The sequence below is a fragment of the Gorilla gorilla genome, chromosome 6 (genome assembly GCF_029281585.2).
Source record: "Gorilla gorilla gorilla isolate KB3781 chromosome 6, NHGRI_mGorGor1-v2.1_pri, whole genome shotgun sequence".
Taxonomy (NCBI): domain Eukaryota; kingdom Metazoa; phylum Chordata; class Mammalia; order Primates; family Hominidae; genus Gorilla; species Gorilla gorilla.
Window position 1 is genome coordinate 46,959,145 of NC_073230.2, and position 25,520 is coordinate 46,984,664.

At 42.4% G+C, this 25,520-nt stretch overlaps 1 long non-coding RNA gene across 9 annotated transcripts in view; it reads right to left on the bottom strand.

Moving 5' to 3' along the window:
• The window catches only part of LOC134758913 (uncharacterized), a 115,297-nt gene that overhangs the window by 37,290 nt on the left and 52,487 nt on the right, over nucleotides 1–25,520 (bottom strand). The window contains exons 8-9 of one of the 9 annotated variants that reach the window (XR_010134654.1): nucleotides 21,647–21,798; nucleotides 20,368–20,933 (exon numbers count right to left, since the gene is read on the bottom strand). The exons of 7 other annotated variants lie outside the window; for them this stretch is intronic. This is a non-coding gene — a long non-coding RNA (uncharacterized lncRNA). Of the gene's footprint in view, nucleotides 1–7,927; nucleotides 10,641–20,367; nucleotides 20,934–21,646; nucleotides 21,799–25,520 lie in introns of those variants that run through there. One more of the 9 variants, XR_010134658.1, reaches the window with a different exon arrangement.

The following is a 25,520-nucleotide window of genomic DNA, read 5'->3' on the forward strand; positions in this document are numbered from 1 at the left end:
TGGGAAGGAGAGAGAGACAAAGGTTATCTTTATGAAACTTTGCATATCCCCAGCCATCAATGTCTCCTCAATAATGAGAAAGGCCAACCTGGACCAGGCATTTAGTCCCCTAAGGGGGCACATCTATCAGCCTTCCCTGCACATTGATTAGTTGATTGATTTTTAAGATTTATAGAAATGCACTGACTGCCAAGTTCTCTGGGCACCTCTACGACAGTAACATTAAGCAACTTAAAGAGGTGGACATTCCTTGTCCCAAAGGCTTCCTCTTACCCTTCAAGAGTTTTTTTAAATGCACATTAAAAGGTAGACTTTCTGCCATGCACCGAAGGTCATCCAAAAAAGGTTTGCTAAGGGATCAAAAGGAAAAAGTTTCCGATGTCATAACAAGCTTAGACAAAAAGCCCTCTCTCCAGCCTTCAGAAAATCAAAGAATCATGATCTTGGGAAAGACCTTAAAAACCATTACTGACAGTTCCCACTACACCCGTGGTATAGTGACGGTCTTTCACTGGTCCACATGAAGTTAGAAAAAAGAAAAAAGCCAACATAGTAAGTTTTCTTAAAAGTTAACTCAATTTAAGGAATTAATTATTATTCTGAGATAATATCCTTCCTAATTTTGGTATTAAAATATATTTTATTGCATAAAATGATGGTGATAGTAGTTGGTAGTTATTTTAAATAATATCTTTACTTAAAGCAACAAATTGGCAAGATATCTATGTTAATTCCCAAAATTCCCTTTGAAATGTTATTGGTCAATGAAATTCAAACTCTAGAAACCACTAGATTTTGTAGATAGGAAAACTGAAGCTCCAGAAGGCTGAGTGACCACGAAGGTCCCCAGCCCGTTAGTAAGACGGTGTGCATGAAGAGACAGACCTCCTAACTCCCACTACTCCGTGATGCCTCTTCCAAAGCTCCAGGGCTCTGAAAAGCCCACCTCAGCCCTCAGTAGTGGATATTTGTCATTTCTTGACACTCCAATTCAGAAATTTTTCCTCTTTGAGGAATTTCTCTTCACTGTTTAGGTCTTGGTGGGAGGTAGATTCTGACACTTCCATCTAAACCTGACACGCTCAAGATACTGGACAACTACAGTAAGAGAGAAAGAGCTGGCATAAGCACAATAATGCAAAGGATTATGGAAAATCTAAGAAATGTGTCTAGAAAGGAATCATGGGTATGGCGACATGGAACTGACATAAATCAACATGTGAGAAATGGACATCTCTGTGTTGCAATAAAAACTTTATTTACAAAAATAAGTGTCGGCCTGGATTTGGCACACCCGCTGTAGTTTGCTGACTCCTGAACTAGATTTTTAAAAAGCCTAGTAAGCTTTGAGGGCACCAGTACAGCCAAGGAAACCACAGCCCAGACTAGAAACATCTGTGACTAACAATTTGAGACATAAAGCAACTCTACCTGCACTGCTGCTCCACAGAGTTCTGCTCTCATTGTGTGTTCTCTCCCTGGTGAGCTTCATCAAAGCTCCTTTGGTTGCAAGAAACAGAACCCACTTGAGCTCGATTGGATGCAAAAAGGAAGAATTAATTACAAGGACACAGGGGAATGCCCCAGAGCTCAAGAGCTAAAGGGAGTTAGGATCTTCATACATTTCTCACTCCCTCTCCCCTGGCCCTATCTCTCCCTCCCCTTCTCTCTGCACATGCTGATTCAGTTCTGCCTCTATGCAACAGCTTTCTTTGCCCTTATGTGAATATTATGGACCATGATCCTTAGGTCTGATCAGCTGTGACTGGCAAAGCACAGTCAACATGACACGAACTTGGACTCTGGGCTCTACCCTTGATGGTGAGGCAGTTTCGTGGTGGCCAGCAGGGACTGAGCTGGGTAGAGAACTGTGAACATATCCTATAACACCCCATGGCCCTTCCTGACATAGCCTTTGCCACCTGGCCAGCCCTCCTTCCCTGCTCCTCTGCAGTCCACTACACTCCAGTCACCCTAAGCTGGCCTTGCCATCCTTTCTCTCTTACCTCAAAGACTTTACCCAAGCCGGTCCTTCCGCCTGGGAGCACACTTGCTTCCCCCTTCCCCTGGCTAACTCCTTCTTGCCTCCCAGGTCCCCATGTAGGTGCTGTCTTGGAAAAGTCAGATGCTTGTTTCCAGAAGTCTTGGAAAACTCAGGTGCTTTTCCAAGATGCATTTCCTTCAGCAGTCTTGGAAAAGTCAGATGCTTCTCTTTTCTACTTCTACAGCTCCCTAGACTATTGTAGCAGGTAGCACTCTATACTATGATTTACCTACCTCTCCAACCTGCCTGCAAACGTCTCAAAGACAGTTTTCCCAGAACCTATGCCTGTGCCTGCCCAGCACATTGTCAGTGATCAATAAATACTTGCTAAACAAATGACTCTCTCAACTCCCCCACCCTCCCCTTCCTTCTCTGCACCAGCCAGCTGAGCTTCAAAATCAATCATTCCAACAACAATGTTAGAAACTTTTTCAATCCCCTCACATTCTGTATTACTATGCCTTACCAGCCCTGCTCATCCTCATCCCTGATTCAATTCAAACCTCTCTTTTCTTCCTGGGCCGCCCAACACTGCTGGACAAATTGCACACAGATGCTGGACGGTACAATTCCAATCGAAGGGCTCCAGTCTCTAAGGAGAAATGAGTGGAGTTTAGCAATGTTATAACTTTCTCTAGTCTGGTACATTTTCCATCCCCTAAGCAGTTATTCTAAAACTTTCCTAGCATGGAGTTTAACTTAAGTCTTAGTTTGCTGCTGTCATGATCCCATCTGTCTGGAAATGTTGATAGAGCTATTAAGAAAGGGTCCTCCGAAATCTGCTGATATGGTGGCTTGAATTGTGTCCATAGCTGGGGTTTAGACTGCATAGTGAGGGGAATGAGGGAATCTGCAGATCCCTTCAAGAAGAATTCTTGTAAGGCACAGCGATGTTGAGCTAATAACAGAGGCTTAATCATTGGAGCATTCTCAGGGATTCCAAGAATAGCAGGTGGCTATTATCCCTAAGCCAGTCTCTGGGTGCTTGTCTGTATATAAGAGAGAAAGATGCTATGAGTAAAAACTGAAGGAACAGTTTATCTTCATATTGCAGCCCATCAAGGCCTGGGTAACACAGCATTGGACCATGCCAACACAGAAACTAAGAGGGGCCAGGTGGCTGCAGGCCAGAAGGAGCAGTGTGAAGGACTGTGGCCCAGAGGAGCTGAATAGCATCAGAGGAGTGACCTCTGTACCTGGTCATGCAGCAGCCACCCACGCAGGCCACTGGGAGAAACCCATGGTGGGTGCCCAGTGGGCTTCATGGACGCCCTGACACCAGAGGCGGAAAGGGGTATGCATGTGTCTCTAAGCATGTAAAGACATTCTAGTAACCCCTGAAACACCTGTGGGGCTTTTTGAGGGGCTGATGAGCCTAGTGAAAAAGGAGATACTGAGCTAGAGTGACCTCAGTTACAGTTTACTACTTTTCTTAATCTTTGCACTGAATTTGCCTCCTACTTCACAGAGCAAATAAAGGCCATTAGATGTAGGCTTCTACAATTTCTTTTCTTTCTTTCTTTTTTTTTTTTTTGAGACAGAGTCTCACTCTGTTGTCCAGGTTGGAGTGCAGTGGTGTGATCTCGGCTCACTGCAATCTCCATATCCCAGGTTCAAGAAATTCTCCTGCCTCAGCCTCCCAAGTAGGTGGGATTACAGGCACCCACCACCATGCCCAGCTAATTTTTGTATTTTTAGTGGAGATGGGGTTTCACCATGTTGCCCAGGCTGGTCTCAAACTCCTGACCTCAGGTGATCTACCCGCCTTGGCCTCCCAAAGTGCTGGGATTACAGGGGTGAGCCACTGTGACGGGCCTACAATTTCTTATCTCCTCTCCAAATACCTAAGCCTAAATCCTTGCCTGCATCACTGTGACAGGAGTGATGACCATTAGGAGAGAGAGAAAGAGCACACTGGAGCTCCCACAGGGGAGTGAGGGGCAATGCTGATGGGAAGAAGTAAAGTGTAGTGAACATGTCTGAGGCCAGGGCAGATGGTCTCAGGGAAATTCTAAAGAAAATCTAAACTTCATTCTATAGCACCACTGAATCCGTTAAGAATAGTTCCTTCTTGAAAGGAGGAGACATGTCTTAGTAATCTTTGTATTGCCAGTGACAAATACAAGTTCTGGCACCTAGTAAAAGCAAGATGGATAAATGAATGAATAAGTAGAGGAATTAAGGAACCCCCTAACTAGGATGACTTGATGTTTCCTACAGAAAAGAAATTTAAGAATAATAGCTTTCATAGCTGCAACAATCTGAATGTCCCCCTAAATTCATGTGTTGAAACTTTATTACCAATGTGACAGTATTAAGAGGTAAAGCCTTTAGGAGATAATTAAATCATGAGGGCAGAGTTCTTGTGAATGAGACTAGTGACCTTATAAAAGAGGTGCAAGGAAGCATTTGCCCCCTTCACCATCCAAGGCGCTGTCTTGGAAGCAGAAAGCAGCCCTTACCAGCCTCCAAATTTGCTGGTGCCTTGATCTTGGACTTCTCAGTCTTCAGAACTGTGAGAAATACATTTCTATTATTTATGAATGACCTAGTCTCTGGTATTTGATTATAGCAGCACAAACAGAGTAAGACAATAGCTAAAATAATATTCACCCAGGGACTTCATTTAGTTCTATGAATATGAATACAAGAGATACAGCCTGGTCTTCAGTGCAGAACCCCAGACTCTTGGGAAGGAAGAAAAGCTCACTCAGATCTGGACTATGTCTACATCAATACTTCACAATATTTTAAAATCATATACCCACCAGGAAAAATCTTACTTGCCACAGTCCTCCAGCATAAGGGTTGAGGGTTGGGAGGGAACGGTCTGCCAAGGGGCGGTGGGCTGGGCTTTGAAAAGTTAGTGAAGGAAGAAGAAGGAACAAAGAAAATGGAAGAAACAGCAGGCTTCACAAACACAAAACCAAGCCACCATGGCAGCTTTAGTTTGGGAGGAGGCCGAAGTCTAACTCAGGAAGGAAGAAGTGGTGCCACCCATTGTAATCTCGTATGAATATCTTTGCCAGTGGACTGTTGCATCAAAATGCCCTCCCAGAGAATAACTTTCCCCGGCGTATAGGTAAGATGAACTAGAGTTCCTCTTATGTCACATCAAAAAAAAAAACTTAGATTGGTATGGAAAGGCAATAAACTTAAAAGCAGCAGATCTGTTATGTTTTTCTCCCAAGATTGACATTTATCAGTAAATATCAGCTTCTACCTGGTCCAGACATGTGATATTTAGTCATACATGTCACATTTGCAGTGAAAAAGTTCACTGACCAAAAAGATAAAATGAAATAAAGTAAATCATTTAAATTAAATATTTTCTTTATTAGATTTCGTTTTCCAGCTGTTTTAACGTAATAGAATTTTTTTCCTTAATTTCAAACTACATAATGCTTTCTGACTGAATGGTGATTATCTTTCCAGCCCAATGGCCTTTTTCTGTCAATGGCAATTAAATCCACAAAGATGATTTCTTTCTAACATTTGAGATTCTTGCTTTTCCATTGTATAGCAGACGTTTCACTCAAGTCAACCAGATTTTGTTAGGAAATTTTATTTGATAAGACAGGATCCAAAAGTCCCAAATTCAGATGCAAACATCTTAGGGGCGTGCCAATGGCAAATGTTTTACTGTGTAATTACTACAGGTCTTTGTGCACATTGATAGAATGAAAACCAGATCTGCTGATATTGTATTTTCTGTTTTGTTTTCTTTAAGTGTATTTTCTGGATTCCCATCTCTCTTTGTTTCAATAAAGACATCTGCAAAATTTCCTCAAATGTTATTTACTATTGTGGGGCTACACAGTTTTTTACATGAGAATTTACATCTCATCTCAAATGATCATTGCCTACCACTTAGTGAGCATGGGTGCGTCTTTTAGAAAAAGGTGAACGAAATAGACCTCAAAAACAAAAAAACTCTGCATCTTATTTTCAGACCATAAAAAAATAGCCAAGTCACAATACAATACTAAGCTTTAATTCTTCCTTTTTTCCCCTTCTCTAAGCTATGCAAATCAATTCTAACATGTTGACGTGCTTTAAATGATTTTTACAGTCTCACAACTGCAGCTAGAACCCTTCACTTATTCCTCTGACAATAGATGAAACTCATTGAAACAATCCAACGGATCCTATGCTTTCATCCAGAATGTCATTTTTTTCTACCTGGTTTTTATTCAGCAATCTAAATACAATTAGATTCTATCAACGACCAATGAGCAGTATTCGATGCAGGTGTTTGGAAAGAAAAAAAAAATTAAGAAAACTCTTCTAGAGTCAGATCTTTTTCCTAAATGCCCAGATAGGAAAGACAAATCAGCTCACATTTTATTAGGCCTACAGAAGGAACCTGACCAAGAGGATCTGAAGTGTTGTTTTTCCTCCATTTCGCTTTAACTGAGGATTACACCTTAGGCAATCATATTTTTTTGTTTGGATTTTTATATTCTATTTGAGTATAACACTATTTTATCTGGGCCACTATAGACATTTGAGCAAAGCTATTTAGCTTTAATAAGAATAATAACTGCCACTTATTAAGCTTCCTGCCAGGAACTGAACTAATATCACCAAAAAAATTATGTGTGTATGTATACACATGCATTTGTACGTATTTAATTTTCACAACAACCCCATGAAGGAGATCTTATTACCTCCATTATAAAGATGAGGAAAATAAAGTTTAGAAAGCTTAAATAACTTACCCAAGAAAATATCAGAGGTAGAAATTAAAGCCATGCCTGTCTGATTAGAGTTCATGACCTGAATCTCTCTGCTAAAGGCCATATGGTGTTCACTGTATATTCTTCATTCCTAAAATGCTTGTCATCCAAGAACATGGGCCTCTAATCCCAGAATCACTGGTGTAAGGTCTCTAATCCACTTGAAACCCAGAGCAAAACTTCTCCAAATTTTGAGCTTTCAGAAACTTCTAGCGTTTCCAAAAATGTAGATATGCATGGGCAATGAAGATGACATATCATGTGTGTTCTCTGGCAATCACTCATACCTGGTAGTCAGGGGAAAAGAAATAAAATAATAATAACCTGTGTTTATCTCCCTGCAAACTTCTCCCACCCCGTAGGCTCAGAGGAATAATTAGCTGCTCTAGCTGTTTTGAAGAGTGGTTCCAAAAGTAGCTCAAATCACAAATATAACAAAATGTTACTATCTTTTGAGAATCAGAAAGTGGTTTCACTCAAATCTAAATATCTTGATGTGCAGTAGAATCACTGATATGTTTTTTAAAGGGAGAAAGTTTGAAATTTACAATCATGAAACCTGCTATTTACCTCCATGGTACTTGCATATAATAGAGCACTTTGTAATCGTGCACAGTGAAGATCATTAAAGCACTTCACTAATGTACAGATGCACTTTGATGGAAAAAAAGAAAAAAGGTGGCACTCTTTCAACTGAACAGAAGTTTTCTTTAATTTGTAAAGAAAAAAAGAGTTCATTCTAGAATGAATATCCTGCATAAAGCTGTTGAAATACGCTATTTCAATCACTGTTTCAAACACAAGGGATTTTCTTTTCCTAACAGTTCCTCCTTTTTAAAAAAAAATTATTCTCATGCCTGTAATCTCAGCACTTTGGGAGGCCGAGGCGGGTGGATCACAAGGTCAAGAGATCAAGACCATCCTGGCTAACATGGTGAAACTCCATCTCTACTAAAAATACAAAAAATTAGCCAGGCTCCCAGCTACTCAGGAGGCTGAGGCAGGAGAACGGCTTGAACCCGGGTGGCGGAGCTTGCAGTAAGCCGAGATTGCACCACTGAACTCCAGCCTGGGTGACAGAGCAAGACTCCATCTCCAAAAAACACACACACACACACAAAATATATATATTTTTTTTCATTTTACTTTCAGTTCTGGGATACATGTGCAGAGCGTACAGGTTTGTTACATAGCTATACATGTGCCATGGTGGTTTGCTGCACCTATCAACCCGTCATCTAGGTTTTAAGCCCCACATGCATTAGGTATTTGTCCTAATGCCCTTCCTCCCTTTGCCTGCCACAACAGGCCCTGGTGTGTGCTGTTTTCCTCCCTGAAACACAAGGGATTTTATATAGCCATTAGTTACAACTTATAGTTTAACTTTCTCAAAACTCATTCTATACTGTTCACTTGTTCAAATGACATTTGATCTGTTTTTAATTAAACATTTTGCTATTAAACTGAAATTTTAGAAAACAAGAGAATCAGGCATAGTAATTGCAGCTTTCCCGTACAGGTGAAAAAGCCAAACAGTCTCCCACCCTGAAGGCACTAAGACAGGAAGATGAAGATTTCCAAGAATTTTCAAAACAATAATTGATGTGTTTTGCCCATTTTTGAAAATCTGTGATTTCCAAAATATTATTAAACATAAACTTGTATATTCATTGCTCATTTGTGGAAAATGTGGATAACTTCTTTATTTTGATGATAGAAGAAAGCAAAGAAAAAAATGAAAGTGAATTGTTAAAAAACAATCTCAATATTAGCAATGACTTTGTCCTCAACCATTTGGAGCTTTGGATTTCAAACAGGGCAAATAAACATGATCTGAAATAGTTTAAAACAAAGTCAGTTTTCATTTTTTAGCATCCACCAAAAGAGCTTTTTATATAATCACAAATGCATTCTGATTTAGTGATAAAAACCATAGATTGGTAATAATAATGTTACTGATGATTAAGAATCTACCAAAGGCCAATTAAATACTAATTGTATTATAAAAATTATCTCATTTAATTTAATTCTCACTTTACATATGAAGAAACTAATGCTCATGGGGTCACAGCACCAGACAGCAACCCAGTTTGTTGGTAAGGCCATCTTTTTGGCTTGGTTAAGATGTGTAGTTGGCCTAATGGAGTAATTTTGTGATTGTCCTCGACAATAACAGCCTGATGCATGACCAATGCAGAGGAAGAAAAAAGGCTCAAATCTAAAGGGCAGGATGGCCACTCTTCAGAGTGCAGCATAGCCATGGCCAACCACATGTCATGTTTCATAAGAGCCCTTGGTCAACACGGAACGACTAATAAAGGAAAATGTTGGGGGAGTTTGCCACTCTTCCCTCCCTTAGATCTACTCCCTTCCCTTTGATGAGGACATTTGGGAATGCTTTTACAGAAACTCTTCATGAGTTTTCTTCATCAGCAACTCAGACCATTCAGCCCTTTGCTCACTTCAGTGGGATGACCTGTCTACCTCCTCTTTACCAGTCTCTTGCTTCCTCTGGGACCCAGCTCTCAGGTCTCAGAAAGCCTCCTCTGACCTGCCACTGCCCAAACTGATCACTCCTCAGTTGCCTTCTTTCCTCACTCTGTACAGTGCTTGCAATCTTCCTTCCCCGCCCACAAGTTCTTCAAGGGCCAAAATTCTACTCCCACTTCTCCTGTCTCTCCAAGTGCCTACTAAATTAATGCATTAATAGTAATTTTATTCTTCAACCTAATGGTTGAAGATTCAGAACCCAGAGGATACGATCTCTAAACCAAGCTAATCTGTTAGGGTGCCCATGACTCAGGGACTCACTCAGACTGCTTAATGCATTATTCAGCCAGAGTATTGATTCTGTTTTCCATCAGTAATAAATGTACATGCCCTGTTTCCAAACAATATCTCAGTATGAGATAATTCAACTTCAGTTAAAACCCGCCACTGGTTTCATGAGTTGCTTAAGCACTACTTTTTATGAGCTCAGTGCTCCTGGGTTCATCAAAATTCTTGTCTGTGAATGAGCCTTCTTAATTACATCTCTCTGGATTTTGGCGTCACTCCTCATTATGTAATCCTACCCATCTGTATTAGTTTGGCTAACCAATGCTGTGATATTAAGCAGGCCTAGATTTCTTAGGAGTTCTTTTTCGCTTTTTGTTTTTTGTTTTGAGACTGAGTTTTGCTCATGTCACCCAGGCTGGAGTGCAATGGCGCGATTTCGGCTCACTACAACCGCCGCTTCCCGGGTTCAAGCGATTCTCCTGCCTCAGCCTCCTCAGTAGCTGGGATTACAGATGCCCGCTACCGCGCCCAGCTAATTATTGTATTTTTAGTAGAGACAGGTTTAGTAGAGACAGGGTTTCTCCTGACCCCAGGTGATCTACCCACCTCAGCCTCCCAAACTGCTGGGATTACAGACATGGGCCACCACACACAGCCTTCTTAGGAGTTTTGCAGCACGAAAATTTGTTTAGCTTACGCAAAGTCCAGTTTGGACTTCAGAGAACAAGGTTGTCCTCCATCTAGTCACTGTGGCAGGGGAAGACAGCAGATGAAAGGACAACTGCTTCCACCTAAAAATGACTCCTATGTCTTCCATTCATAGTTCGTCAATTGGCCAAAGCTGGTCACATGGTCCCAACCTGCTTGCAAGGGAAATTAGGAAATGCTCCCAGTTCTCACCACCCCACTGGCTCATGCCCATGTTTTCCATTATTTATGTTCTGTCATAGATGGAATGTGCTTGTTTTATCCATACTTTCCTAACCCTACGTTCCTTGAAGTAGGGGCTTTGTCATATCCAGCACAGCTTAAGAATGCTTATTGGGTTCACAAGAATCAGAATGGATCCAAAAGTGTCTCTGAGAAAACAGAAACAAGAAAAAGAACAACATTTATTGAAATTCAAAGGCAAAAGCCTCTCTTTAGAAAACGCTTCCCCATTTTCTCATGTTTGGTGAGTACAGCAAGATGGCATCACTTGAAAACATTGGCCATAACTGAACAATATATTACAGATTTGTTTAATATTGGCAGTTCTTTAAAAATGTTCCTTTGAACAGAATCTCAGCAAAGCGAAGCTTTCCCTCCCAGCACTGCTTTAAAAGTTAGGAGGCAGCTTTCTGCCCATTCCAAATCACCAAAAGTAAAGTATCAAGTCATAAATGCCCCCCAGTGACTGACTGAGCTAGCCAGGCTGTTTTTTTCCCTTCTACTTCGCGGAAAGAAAAGACAGTAAAAGTTCCTTCAGCAAGCTGCCAAGGTGCTCCCAGGCCATTGTGCAGAATCATTGTCAGGTTAAATTAGGGAGTACAGACTCCATGAGTGTAAAAAAATCAATACTTGATGGAAGATTGCTCCCCGGAAAATCTGTTTTGATTCCAGGATTAATTCGCGACCAAAGGCTTCTGCAAAATGACATGCCATTAGTCAGAAAATGAACACATTCTATCCTTGAAATTGGATGGAAATATGTCAGCTGATTGACCCATTCTTTCTCTTCACTCTCTGGGCAGAAAGAGTGGGTGTGGTAGCTGTGTGAATTAGTGCCCCAAACCTGGTCCATTTTCAAAACAGGATAAAAAATATATTTTTTTAAAGTCCAATGTGAATTGTGAGTAGTCTCTAGGCCATTGTTGGAGAGCTATTGCAAATGTGTTTCATCAAGGCAAATGCATTTGTCTGGAAGGCCCAACTCTCCTGAGTTTTCTATGCCTCAGAATCAACCCTACTAAGAATCTTAAAATAAAACAAGGATTTTCCCCCTCAAAGCAGTGACCTGCAATATTAATGACAATGCAATTTCTTTGTCATATATAAAGTAACACTCCTCACATTCCTTGTCTGTTAGGCTTCGTCAACTAAAAACTTTTTGGAAGAAGCAAGTTCCAGCTCTTCAGTTGGGCTAATGTCACAGGTCTTCAGGGCCTCTCCTTGTGCAGTGAGATGGGCAGCAGGGATGAATGTGATTCCACAGACTTTAACACATGTAAAAGTCACTCTCTTTATCTCCTTTAAATCAAACTCAATCTGATTCTGAAGCTATCAGTCATCATTAGGAGTGTTTCTTCCTCCCCACAATGATGAAAAGGCCCCAGGAGCTTTGACAGAACAAATGGTTCAGGGACACCCTTCACCCTTCTCATAATTTAATTATTTATTCATTTTATTTATTTATTTTTTGAGACAGAGTCTCCCTCTGTCACCCAGGCTGGAGGGCAGTAGCACAATCTCAGCTCACTGCAACCTCCACCTCCTGGGTTCAAGCGATTCTCCTACCTCAGTCTCCTGAGTAGCTGGGACCAAAGGCACACATCACCATTCCCGGCTAATTTTTGTGTTTTTAGTAGACATGGGGTTTCACCATGTTGGCCAGGCTGGTCTCGAACTCCTGACCTCAAGCAATCTACCTGCCTCGGCCTCCCAAAGTGCTGGGATTACAGGCATGAGCCACCGCACCCGGCCACACACCTTCTCTTCTTCTATCTATTCCAGTCACCACTGATGGCCTCGTGGTCCAAGCCTGCAGTCTCTTGAAGGCACGTGGTCCTACTATTTTACTCAGGCACAGAAAACCTTGTCAACCTTGGAGTTCTGGCACCTAGATTCAGACTTCTCTCTCCTCTCCACTTCCACACACCCACCAACTGCTCTAAAAGACACACATGTCTCTCTCCTGTTTCTCCTCCTCCAGTCTCCTCAATAAGCTCATCATTGCAAAAACTAACAGAAGAAAAAGAAGTTGTTTTCCAACACCAAGTTATCTGGCCTTTTTGCAAGTGAGCACAAATTCCTTGTTTGCTCTTTGGAATTTGGGAGGGGGAAATTAAAGGAAGACGAAACCCACTTAACATATTAATAATTCATATACCCACAGACACACCCTGAAAGGCGAGTTCTGCAGCATCTCCATCAAAGCTTCCCTGGCTGTCCCTGCCTCTGCCCACTGAGACACAGGCCTCATCTCCTGGGAGAAAAGGGCATTTTAATCTACTTGCTGATGTCCTCTGGGCCTGCACCATGGCTGCTAACAGTGTCAAACATGCTGAATGTGTGGAACCAGAGGGGGGTCACGACATCAGCTGTTTGTATTCATTTCGCTGGGAGAGAATTTGCCAAGGTGAAGCTCACCTCCTTCTCAGAGCCCTTTCCCTGCAAATACCAAAGACAAAGACAGAAATCACACAGCTAACAACCAGGTGGCCGAAACAGTCCCCTCAGGGGAGGACTCATGGGACTGAGCCTCATTACTCATGGTGACTTCATTAGAATCCTTCACTCGGAGTAAATGAAGATGGCAGGAGATTGTCTCAAAACCAGCATTTAAAAAAGAAAAGCTTCAGCATTACTGCAGAGGCACTGGTACTCCAGAGAACTCCTTGTTATCCCAGCTTAACAGTTGGCCCTCTGGACTATAGTCTGTGTTGACAATATTCCATGTTCAGGGGGGAAAACGAACCTTACAGAAGAAAACAGATGCCAACACCCAAAGATGGCATATCAGCCAACATAAGGCATGTAATTTCAAGACTTCAATTTGCCAGACCAGCCTGAGCCTTTAGGCACCCAAATTAGTGGCCCCAGGGTGCAATTACAGTAGCATGAATCTTCACTCTTTAAAAATGTGTGAATTATTGTGAAATGAAATAAATAAAGTAAATGACTAAACAGTTCTATCAGAAGGTTTTCTCACAGTTGCTTGTAAATGGGAAGAAGAAAGTATCGAAGTCACATTAAACACCAATATGTTCTAGTAACACATAATAATCGTGTTTATTCTTTTGCATGGTTACTGATATGCTAGGATTATCATAAGCCAAAAATAAAACTTCTGAACAAATGGAAAGAAAACTGTCAATATCCAGTCCCCTCTAAACATGAAAAGATCAGTTTCAACTGGAATTAAGACCACATCTCTGAAACCTTTCCCAAGTAAATAGAGATTGAAGAAGTTGGCATTATAATTGACTACACCATAATATTTCCCCTTTCCCACAAGGATCTTAAATATTAATGCTCAGTTGCTGAAAATCTCTCTCTCTTATTTCTATTTTGAACATCACAATCTCATACACTAGAAACACACCCAGCCTTTGCACAGCAGAACATAGGGACTGGAATGCCAGATAAGAAATCCAGAAACTTGGCTCCTTTGGCCAAGTCTTCCATGAGCTCAGAATTTTAGGATCTTCTACAAAGTACAAGACTTTCCTAAATCATAGACAACTGGAAAGATTTTCAGATCATGTTCTCAGAACTCCTGGTATTCTCTTTTGCAGACATGTTGAAGAACACACACACGTGTGTGTGTGTGTGTGTACACACAAGTTGGGGATGTGGTAATTTATGCGTTGAGGAAGAAGCATTTGAAGTAAGTGCTGTGGTATCTCCAAACGTGTGAACGGTAAAATGATTACTGAAAATGATGATTAGGTCCCCTCTGACCTTTTCAACTCTAAGGCAACTTGATGCCACAATGTTTGATTGACGAATAATGTTTCATGGCAGAGCTTAAATAACAGTGACTATGCATATCCTTTGTTTATACTCAGATAAACCTGAACCAAACCAGCCTTGAAACTCTGTTGAAAGGGAAAGAAGATATTTGAGATGCAGCTGCAACTAATTCAAAATAGTCTCCTTAGGCTGGGTTCAGTGGCTCACACCTGTTATAGCAGCACTTTTGGAGGCTGACGTGGGTGGATCACCTGAGATCAGGAGTTCAAGACCAGCCTGGCCAACATGGTGAACTCCTGTCTCTACTAAAATACAAAAATTAGCTGTGCATGATGGCAGGCACCTGTAATCCCAGCTACTTGGGAGGCTGAGGCAGGAGAATCACTTGAACCTGGGAGGCAGAGGTTGCAGTGAGCCAAGATTGCGCCATTGCACTCCAGCCTGGGTGACAGAGCAAAACTCTGTCTGAGAAAAAAAAAGAGTCTCCTTAAACATTCTGAAAGCGTAGAGCTCTTGGTTATTCTTCTCACCAAACTATACAGTGAAAATGTGGAAGTTTTAGGACTAGAAGATGAAAAGATGGTTTCTAGAGAAAGGTCTTGCCCACTCTTAAGTAATATCCATATGTACCCTCTGAAAAATCACTGACTTATTTGAATCACTTGTATTCAATCTTTTGAATGACCAACTTCTGCCCACATAACAGAATCCATAGGGAGGCAGTAAAGCCTAGTAAGGCAGCCATAATCCACCAGGTGAGCCATTTTCTGGTCTGGAATGTTTTGTCCTTAGCATTGTTTAGTGAGCGGTTAAAGAGATGTAACCCCTAGAGGGTGAGCACAGGCAGAATTGCAGACAGCCCAGAGCTCCATGAGGAGAACCTGCTCTCCTGCCACCTTTTCTTTGTCCTCTGGCTTCCCGGTCACACTCAAAAGGCTGGGGGTCATGGAGGCCACTAGAGAGCTGTGAGGCGAGCTGCCACAGAGTCCACTCTAGGTGCACATATCACTATATACACACACACACACACACTTTCTCTCTCTCTCTCTCTCCCTCTCCTTCTGAGATGCTTTCTCGGCTATGGAAAGGATAGCCATGCCGTTGGCATCAGAGCTCAGTTCAACCCCTGCTATATCGCTCCCACCTCCACTTTGGCTCACACAGTTCTACTTTTCCTAATTAACTTGACTGAATGTCCTTTCCCTTCTTTCCATCTCAACAGCACTTACCAGTCACACAGACAAACATTGTTCCTTGACAATATTTTTTGGAGGTCTTTGCTGTAAGTTGAAGCATGAAGCATCTCAGGAGACATAAGATTTGACATCAGACTGAACCTGAATCAAGATCTGATTGGGAGACCCTTGGAAAAATTACTTAAACTTGCTCAGCTTAACTTACTGGCCCATTAGCCATCTGAGAGAGAGGGCTTTTTCCAAAGATGGTCTTTAGCACTGCTTCATAACAGGTGCTCAATGCATCTTAACCCTCCCCCTGCACTCTGGACCCTTCTCCATGTGCCTACTCCTTGTCTTTCCAACTATAGTGTGAGCAACTCCAATGGAGTGACCACTTCTGTTACCAGGCACTTCTAAGTGAGCATGGCATGGTTTGATGTTAAAGATAAATGGGTCCAGATCCCAGCTGCCATTCTCTGCCCTTCCTGTGAAAGTTGGAATGAGTTATTTGACCTCTTGAAGTACCAAATTCCTCATCAACTGGGGATGAAATAATCATCATTCAAAGGGTTGATGTGAAAAATCCATGACATGAGTACCTAGTACATTAAGGGCACTGAGTAGGTGGCCCATAAAAGAATCATCTTTTTCCTAATAAATGTTCTTTCATTTTATAAACTGTATCTAAATAATGTTTCTGGGCCAGGTGTGGTGGCTCACACCAGTAATCTCAGCACTTTGGGAGTCCGAGGTGAGTGGATCACTTGAGGTCAGGAGTTCAAGACCAGCCTGATCAACATGGTAAAACCCCATCTACTAAAAATACAAAAATTAGCCAGGCATGGTCATGGGCGCCTGTAGTCTCAGCTACTCAGGAGGCTGAGGCACGAGAATCGCTTGAACGTGGGAGGTGGAGGTTGCAGTGAGCCAAGATTGTGCCACTGCATTCCAGCCTCAGCAACAGAGTAAGACTCTGTCTCAAAAATGAAAGAGAGAGAGAGAGAGGGAAAGAAAGAAAGAAAGGAAGTGAAAAGAAAAGAAAAGAAATGAAGGAAGGAAAGAAAGAAGGAAAGGAAGGAAGGAAGGAGAGAGACAGACAGAAAGAAAGAGAGAGAGAGAGAAAGAAAGAAAGAAAGAAAGAAAGAAAGAAAGAAAGAAAGAAAGAAAGAAAGAAAGAGAAAGAAAGAAAAAGTTAATTTCTGGCAGCCCCTCAATACCAAGAAGGATGAAATTCACTTTTGAGTTTGTGATTAAAAGTTCTCCCAAAATATGATATCTCCCCATTCCTCGATCATTGCAGGTCCCTGGCCCAGAGAAGAGCAACTGGACGAAGCATACAGCAGTCTAAACCCAATTCATTGAATCAAAAGACAGCTATTTTTAGGATTTATCTTTCACTCCAATTTCTCCCTTTCTTTTCTCCCCAGAGTCATCTTTACGGATGTAGCAAGAAGTCAACCTTAAGAAAAAGTCCATTCACTCATTCACTGTTCTAAGTGTTGAAAGAGATATACAGATGAATTACAAAAGCAAGAAAAGAAGATTGGCTGGATTATGAAATTCCATAAAGAAAAGCTTGAGTAAATCTCACCCCCAAACTACATTTCCTCTCCAAAGCTAGACCAGTGAAACTCTGGATGATAATAAGATTTCAGATTTGAAGTTCATTTAAGGCATTTTTTAAAAGAATTAGTTTGTGAGCTTTTCTACTTAGTCTTATAAAAGACAGTGAACTTTAAGTGTGACTTTCCATCAGAGTTTGCAGATGTAGCTCATGGGAGTTAATTACTTTTTCTCTTCAATTTCACCTAGCAAGATAAAACAGAGCTGCCCAAGAGTTTTCCTATAGCAGGGTGACTGGTCAATGCCTTGCTACTTGCTCTGTCAATGCCATGAAAATATTGTTTAATAATTTAGGAACAATCATGTAATTTTCTTCCCTAGCAAGAGCAAATTAGGCACTTACTAAATAATTGACAAAAATACTTAATTCTAGGAATTTCTTGAGAATGTGCTATTATTCAAAAAGAATTTAAAATAAAATTTTCTTTCACGTATTCAACATGTTACTTTCATTTTCATGCTATTTTCATGCCTGATCATATCTTGAAAGCTATATCCGAGTTTGTCCCCCCAGTCCTGATTTCCTTACACCAAGGTGGTCCACAAGTGAACATATCAGGAATGCGTGTGCTGTCCTTGGTCAAGACAACTTGGAAAGGTGGCTGGGACTTAAGTGGGTTAGACAGACCCCCTCTCCTCTAGGCCTGTCCCAACCAGGGATGCAAACAGGTGCACCAAGAAGTTTGAGTCCTTAGAGTTTTAATCTTAAATCTCAAATGATGAGACATTCTCATCAGGGGTACTCTTGGAACCCTTTGCCCTGGCCATCTGCCAAAGTGGCTGCTTACTCATCATCAGGCTCTTGGGCAGAGGTCTATCTGTTCAGTCAGGCATTCTAAATATCCCATTTGCGGACCTTCAGACAGTTTACTTGACACTTAACTACCAAAATGCCCTGGGTACGCTTACGATGCATAGGGCAGCATAGTAACCCCTGACTCTTTACAAGTTAAAAGGCTGGGGAATGAGTAGTAGCAGGTCTTTCTGCCCCTATTTCAACAAGCAGTCATTTCTAGAATGTTCTCTTCTCACTGTATTCTCCCAAAAGATCAAGTCCAATAATAATACTTTAAATTATTCAAATAAGAGCCACCTCTCTCTCTCTCTCTCTCTCTCTCTCTCTCTCTCTCTCTCTCTCTCTCTCTCCCCCTCTCCCTCTCCCTCCCTCCCTCTCTTTCCCCCCCCAGTATTTCCCCCATTGACCTACGATTGGGGGAGAGCCTCAGTTTGCCTCCCCAGCACCATCTATACCATCTTCCTTCTGCCTGGCTCATGAACACTGCAGTCTCCCTAGGAGATAACATTTCTTCAGTTCTCATTATGTGCTAAGTACTGTCTAGCCCCACTGGCAGCAGAGTGAGGGGCTGTTCCAGAATCCTTAGTTATAGAGACCCAAAAGTAATTCTGTATTATTCTAGGGACTACCTTTATGGAGACTGATACACAAAACCAGAATTTCAGCAGAGGACGGTGTTCTAACAAGGACTACCTCTTGGACTGTGAAATCCAGGCTACTTTTTACATAGGGCATCACGGTCATATATACACATTACTGCAATCAAAATAATTAAAGAGTACTTTCATCTTTTCCTGAATCTCTCAAGGAACATAAACACACCCAATAGCACTTCTTTAAAAGTGTTGTTCTTTTCCCCTCTTATTGTCACACATCTTGTGGCCCTTCAGAAGTGTTTCCTCTACAAACTTACAAACCTCCTTTTCCTAATTCCATGCCCCAGGTGTTCTTGGCATCTACCCTGTCCAGGCAGTTTTGGTTTTTGTTCCCCTCCCCTTTTCCTTCCCCGTCTCCAATCCACCTACCCTATCACTAAAGCCTGTGAACATGGTTGACAATAAAAGTCTAGAGTGATAAATACGAAACTTGTGTTCTAGTGAAGGAACACAGACAATAAATACATAAACAGTAAACCAGAATTATCAGATAGAATATGTTTTCTGATAGACATGGTGCCACAAACAAAACAGAAGATGGTGAAACAAGAGAGCTGGGAGTGGGGGGACAAGGCCACTGCAGATTAGAAACAGGAAAGACACTTCTGAGGACGGGATTTGAAAGCTGACATCTACGTGACAGGAGAAGGCTAGTCTTGCAAATATCTGGGAGAAAAGTTCCCTAGAAAGAAGGAACAGCTAGTGTAATGTCCTTAAAGTAGAAATAAGCTTAGCATGATTATACTCATATAGCAGAAGAGGAGAGAGATGCCTGAAACAATTTGGTAGAACTGCCTTCTTCTTTTTTTTAGTCTTCTAAAGAGAACCTGGTTTAATATGATTAAATAAAAAAGGTGTTCAGACCTTTAGGTGAACAATTAGGACAGTCTATAATATAAGATATATTACTGGGTTTTTCCAGTTGAATGCTCTGCATGAAATGATAGGCTGGAAGCAGTGGCTCACACCTGTAATCTCAGCACTTTGGGAGACAAGGTAGGTGGATCACTTGAGGTCAGGAGTTCGAGACCAGCCTGACCTACATGGTGAAACCCCGCCTCTACTAAAAATACAAAAAAATTAACCAAATGTGGTGGTGCACACCTGTAGTCCCAGCTACTATGGAGGCTGAGGCAAGAGAATCACTAGAACCTGGGAGGCAAAGGTTGCAGCGAGCCAAGATCGTGCCATTGCACTCCAGCCTGGGCAACAAGAGCAAAACTCCTTCAGAAAGAAAGAGAGAGAGAGAGAGAGAGAGAGAAGAGAGGAACGAAGGGAGGGAGGGAAAGAGAGAGAAAGAAAGAAAGAGAAAGAAAGACAGCAGGAAAGAAAGAGAAAAGAAAAGAGGAAAAAGAAAAGAAAGGAAAGGAAAAGAAAAAAGAAAAGAGAAAGAAAGGGAGAAAGGAAGGGAGGGAGAGAAGGAAATGTGGTTGTGCTGTGTTCTTGGCTAAATTGTGGCCCCAAAAATTTACGTGTTGAAGTCCTAGCCCCCAGTAATCTCAGAATGTTACTGTATTTATAGATTTATAGATATGGCCTTTAAAGGGGCAATTAAGGTAAAATGAGGTCATATGGGTAGGCCCTAATCCAATATGGCTGGTGTACTGGAGATTAGGACACAGACACACACAGAGGAAAGATCATGTAAGAACATAGCAAGATGGCCATCTGCAAACCAGGGCCACAGAAGAAACCAACCCTGCTGATGCCTTGATCTTGAACTTGCAGCTTCCAGAATTGTGAGAACATGAAGTTCTGTTGTTTAAGCCACCCAGTATGTGCTATTTTGTTATGGCAGTCCTAGCAGACTAATAAGTGATGTTTAATGGAATCATTCAGATCATTTAAAAATCTCTGATGGTCACTTTTCCCCTTGACAGCCAGCCTAATTCATCAGGGAAAAAGAAACGGTTTAATGCATACAATTTGTTTTCTACTACAGTGTGCTGATGTGGTGGTGGTAAAAATGATTGAGTACCAAACATAACAAGCACAACTGTATTAGTTATCTATTACCACATAATAAATTCTCTCAAAACTTGCTGGCCTAAAAGAGTAATACATGATTATTTCACAGTTACTGTGACTTAGCTGAGTGGTTCTGGCTCAGAGCCTCTCGTGAAGTTACACTCATAGTGTTGGTTCATTCATCTCAAGGCTTGACAGACTTAATGAGGGCTGGAGGGTCCTCTTCCAGGATGGTGCTTTCACTTGGCTGTTGGCAGGAGGCCTCAGTTCCTCACCACGTGGACTCTTCCCAGGGCTGCATGAGTGTTCTCATGACACGGCAGAAGCTGGCTGGCTTCCACCAGAGCAGGCAATTCAAGAGAGCAAGACAGAGTGTCTTGTATGACAGTTTTTGAAGCTGGGAGGTCCAAGGTCAAGGGGGCGCATCTGGTGAGAGCCTCCTGGCTGGTAGGGACTCTCTGTGGTGTCCTGAGGAAGCTAAGGACACCACATGGTTAGAGGGCTGAGCATGCACCACTTCCCTCTTTCACCTCCTCCTGTCAATGCCCGGAAGCTGAGGTGGAGCCCACAAAGGAGGGGCTGGAGTAGACCTTACTACTCTTTACCAATGTTCTCTGCCGCACCCTACAGGGGGACTAAACTACCCACCCCACTCAACTCAGGTGCCACCATGTAACTTGTTAGGGCCAATGATGTGTAACATGTGTCACTTCCAGGCAAAAGTTTTACAGTCGAATTCTGCTTCCTCATGTTCTTTCTCTTTCCCCTCTGCCAGGTCACCAGCAATGTTCCAGAAAGTGACTGCTCTATTGGACTGGGTCCTGATGTGAAGAAGGGAATGAAGTGGAACAAAGCCCTTAGCCAACCCACCATGGAAGTAATGTGAACCAGAAATAAGCCTTTGTTGTTTTAACCACTGTGTTTGGTTTGTTATTGTGACATAACTTCGCCCAACCTGATAATACAGAGTCCTTGAGCAATACCCTAAACTGATTTTAATTCTAAATAAAAGCATTTACCCCACTGGCCCTCAGAACTCTCGCCCTCCAGCCACAATTATCTCTGAGAGGGAATATCACATGTCGCCCATCAAGAAGTCCTGTTATGAGGCAGTTACCACACCACCCCGAACTGCACCAATTCCCCCACCCCCCAGCCCCCTTGCCGTCTCTCTCACAGACTCCCTCTACCTTCTCTCTGAGGGATGCTGCCCTCCTCGTCAGCACTGCAGCTTCTGCAGCAACGTCACTTCCCACCAGGCCCTGCACACCGGCGGCTGTTCAGGATTCTGGGACACAGGTAGGAAGAATACAGCACCTTTCTCTCTCTTTTTGTGTTGTCTCTATTAGAAAGAATATGAGGCCAGTCATGGTGGCTCACACCTATAATCCCAGCAGTTTGGGAGGCAGACGCGGGCAGATCACCTGAGGTCAGGAGTTCGAGACCAGCCTGGCCAACATGGCGAAACCCTGTCTCTACTAAAAATACAAAAATCAGCCAGGCATGGTGGTGCACACCTGTAGTTCCAGGTATTCTACTCAGGAGGCTGAGGCAGGAGCATTGCTTAAACCTGGGAGGTGGAGGTTGCAGTGAGCTGAGATTGCGCCACTGTGCTATGGCCTGAATGACAGAGTGAGACTCCATCTCAAAAAAAAGAAGAAGAATATGAAAATGGTGCTGCTTGTGTCTTCCAGGAATTTTAGATTAATCAGCTCTTTTGTTTGTTACTTGTGGCTTTCTGGTCTCCTCGTTCCTCCCTGGGACTGGGCCAGGAGGCGGAGCTGAGAGCTAGGTAGGAAGCCCTACTCAGAACTGCTCCCCCATCACGAGTGTGTCTGTGCCTGGCTCGTTGGGCCGGACCATCCCTTCCTTTGATGAGTTCTTCCTTAAGAGGCTCTTTAGTCCCTCCTGCGAATAGTATTCTAGCAAGCCTGCTCCACTAGAAGAGTCACCCATTGGTGAAGACAACTCAGGCATCAGTTATACCTCACAGATCTTCATATAGGGAGCTTACTTAACCATAAGGACCCCAGCTGCTGTGCTCTGAAATCCTTCATGACTTCAAGGCTATGGCCAAGGTCATACTTCCTATGGGCTTGCTATAGCCAACAACTCCATGCAACAGAAATACTAAGGTAGGCCTGTTCCTGGGAGACATGGAGCTCCCCTAACAAACAACTTTGCCTCAAAGACACCCAAACAACTGTGCTGAACATTTTCACCCTCCCTTCCTCCTTTCCTTCCCTTCTTCACACAGGATCAGACTTGCTTTGTGGTCTGATGGTTCTCCCGGCTTTATTCAGAGCCTTCTGTTTTCCCTCACACAGGTGTTTCCTCCTGATAAGTCATTACACTTTTAGTGCTTACTTCGCATCTGCTTCTCAAAGCACCTTAAACTAACATGCCCTGCCACAGTACTGAATATTTAGTGACAAAAGTGGAACATCTATCAGTTGACAGAAGCATCACAATATCATTAATTTGAAATTCCCCAACTAATAAAAAATTAATCAGTAATCGTTGTTTTAGAAAAACAAACACTATAAATAAGATTCATTGGATCTTATTTAATGGATGAAGCTGAAAACCATCATTCTCAGCCAACTATCACAAGGACAAAAAAAACCAAACATCGCATGTTCTCACTCATAGGTGGGAATTGAACAATGAGAACACCTGGACACAGGAAGGGGGCCATCACACACCGGGGCCTGTTGTGGGGGAGGGGGAGGGGGGAGGGATAGCGTTAGGAGATATACCTAATGTTAAATGATGAGTTAATGGGTGCAGCACACCAACATGGCACATGTATACATATGTAACAAACCTGCACGTTGTGCACATGTACCCTAGAACTTAAAGTATAATAATAAAAATAAATTTAAAAAAAAAAAAAAACATGAAAGGGCAAAGAGAGAACAGTGACTGCCACCGTTAATGTATTTGGCTCTTGCAAAAATGTAACATAGCTGTATTAGTCCATTTTCACACTGCTATAAAGAACTGAGACTGGGTTATTTAAAAAGAAAATGAGGTTTAATTGACTCACAGTTCCACATGACTGGGGAAGCCTCAGGAAACTTACAGTTGTGGTGGAAGATGAAGGAGAAGGAAAGCACATCTTACATGGTGGCAGGAGAGAGAGCGTGGGCAAAGGGGGAAGTACCACACTTTAAAACCACCAGATCTTGTGAAATCTTGTGAGTGAGTGGTCTCACTCACCATTACGAGAACAGCAAGGGGGAAATCTGCCCTGTGATCCAATCACTTCCCACCAGGCCCCTCCTTCGACACATGGGGATAACAATTCAAGATGAGATTTGGATGGGGACACAGAGCCAAACCATATCAATAGTCCATGCTCCTATTATCACCAGACTCATCTAGAGACAAGGAGAAGTAAAACACAAGATTACAGGATGAGTCACCCATCGAACATCCATACATCTTCTTGGTATGCAGGCTAACTAAGAGCTAAAGGTATTTTCTTGGTCAACTTAGTGAAGTAAATGGTCAGTTAAGCAAAGTAATTAGATTTCTATTCAGAAGAATTTTGATTTCCAAACAGGAACATCATATAGAGAGTTTGTCAAGCTTACTTGATCTTGGAACAGTCTTAATAGCTTGAGAAACTCTAATGTTTGGCACAACACAATTCAGGAAACCTTGCCCTGGAGAGATTAAATTGAGATGTCGCTTCTCATACATAGTCTCTCCCTCACACCTATTCAATGCCAGCATGGGCTAAGAGCTGAAATCTCTGGCTGGTTTCATGAAGTTACATCTCCCTACCTGCTTCCAAGTTGTTTTCCTGGATACCAACCTTTCCTTTCCCCTTAGTTCCCAGCTGATTGGTCCAGCCTGGATCATCTCCATCCCTGCATAGGAGCCACTGAGCTGGCTTGTTTCGATCCATGTAGTCAAATACTCATTCAGAAGGAGCTCAGAAGTATTCTAGACAGTGCTGGTCTCCAGGCCGAACCACCGCCAAGCCACAGGCAGTCTCCTTATAGCAAAGCTCTTAAAGCTATTCCTGGATAAATGTTCCAAAATCATTTCACACTGGGCTGAAGGTTAAAAATAGAATGTGCCCATGGATAAACAGGCCATTTATAAGACTAATTAATGAATTCATTCCAAACCTCAGAGCTACACTCCAAAGGCAACTCACAACTCCAATATCCCACCCCAACCTTCTTCACCAGCCAATTCTATGTTTCCAGTGGCAACAACCTGGCAAGCCTGGAGCAGTGCTGACAAGAGAGATTATCAGAGAAGTCCCTCTAACAGAGAAGGTGTCTCCATCCATTAGATGAGTTGGGCTTATCAGAACCCAAAACTTATCAGTAGAGCTTACAATCTCTATTAACCGCCATCTATAGACCTAACACCACTTGCCTTCAAAGCACCATTGTTGGCCAGCGCAGTGGTTCACACCTGTAATCCCAGCACTTTGGGGAGGCAGGTGGATCACTGGAGGTCAGGTGTTTGAGACCAGCCTGGCCAACATGGCAAAACCCCATCTCTACTAAAAATACAAAAAAAAAAAAAAAAATAGCAGTTATGGCGGTGGGTGCCTGTAGTCCCAGCTACTCTGGAGGCTGAAGTACAAGAATTGCTTGAAACTAGGAGCTGGAGGTTGCAGTGAGCTGAGATTGCACCACTGCTCTCCAGCCTGGGTGACAGAGCAAGACTCTGTCTCAAAAAAAAAAAAAAAAAAAAACCACCACCACAACAACAAAAACCCAAAACACCATTGTTTAATAAATAAATTTCTTGGGACACAATATTTTCTTTTTTTTTCTTGAGAAGGAGTCTCCCTCTGTCACCTAGGCTGGAGTGCAGTGGCGTGATCTCCGCTCACTGCAACCTCCGCCTCCTGGGTTCAAGTGATTCTCCTGCCTCAGCCTCCTGAGTAGCTGGGATTACAGGCGTGTGCCACCATACCTGGCTAATGTTTGTATTTTTAGTAAAGACGAGTTTCACCATTTTGGTCAGGCTGGTCTCAAACTCCTGACCTCGTGATCTGCCCGCCTCAGCCTCCCAAAGTGCTAGGATTACAGG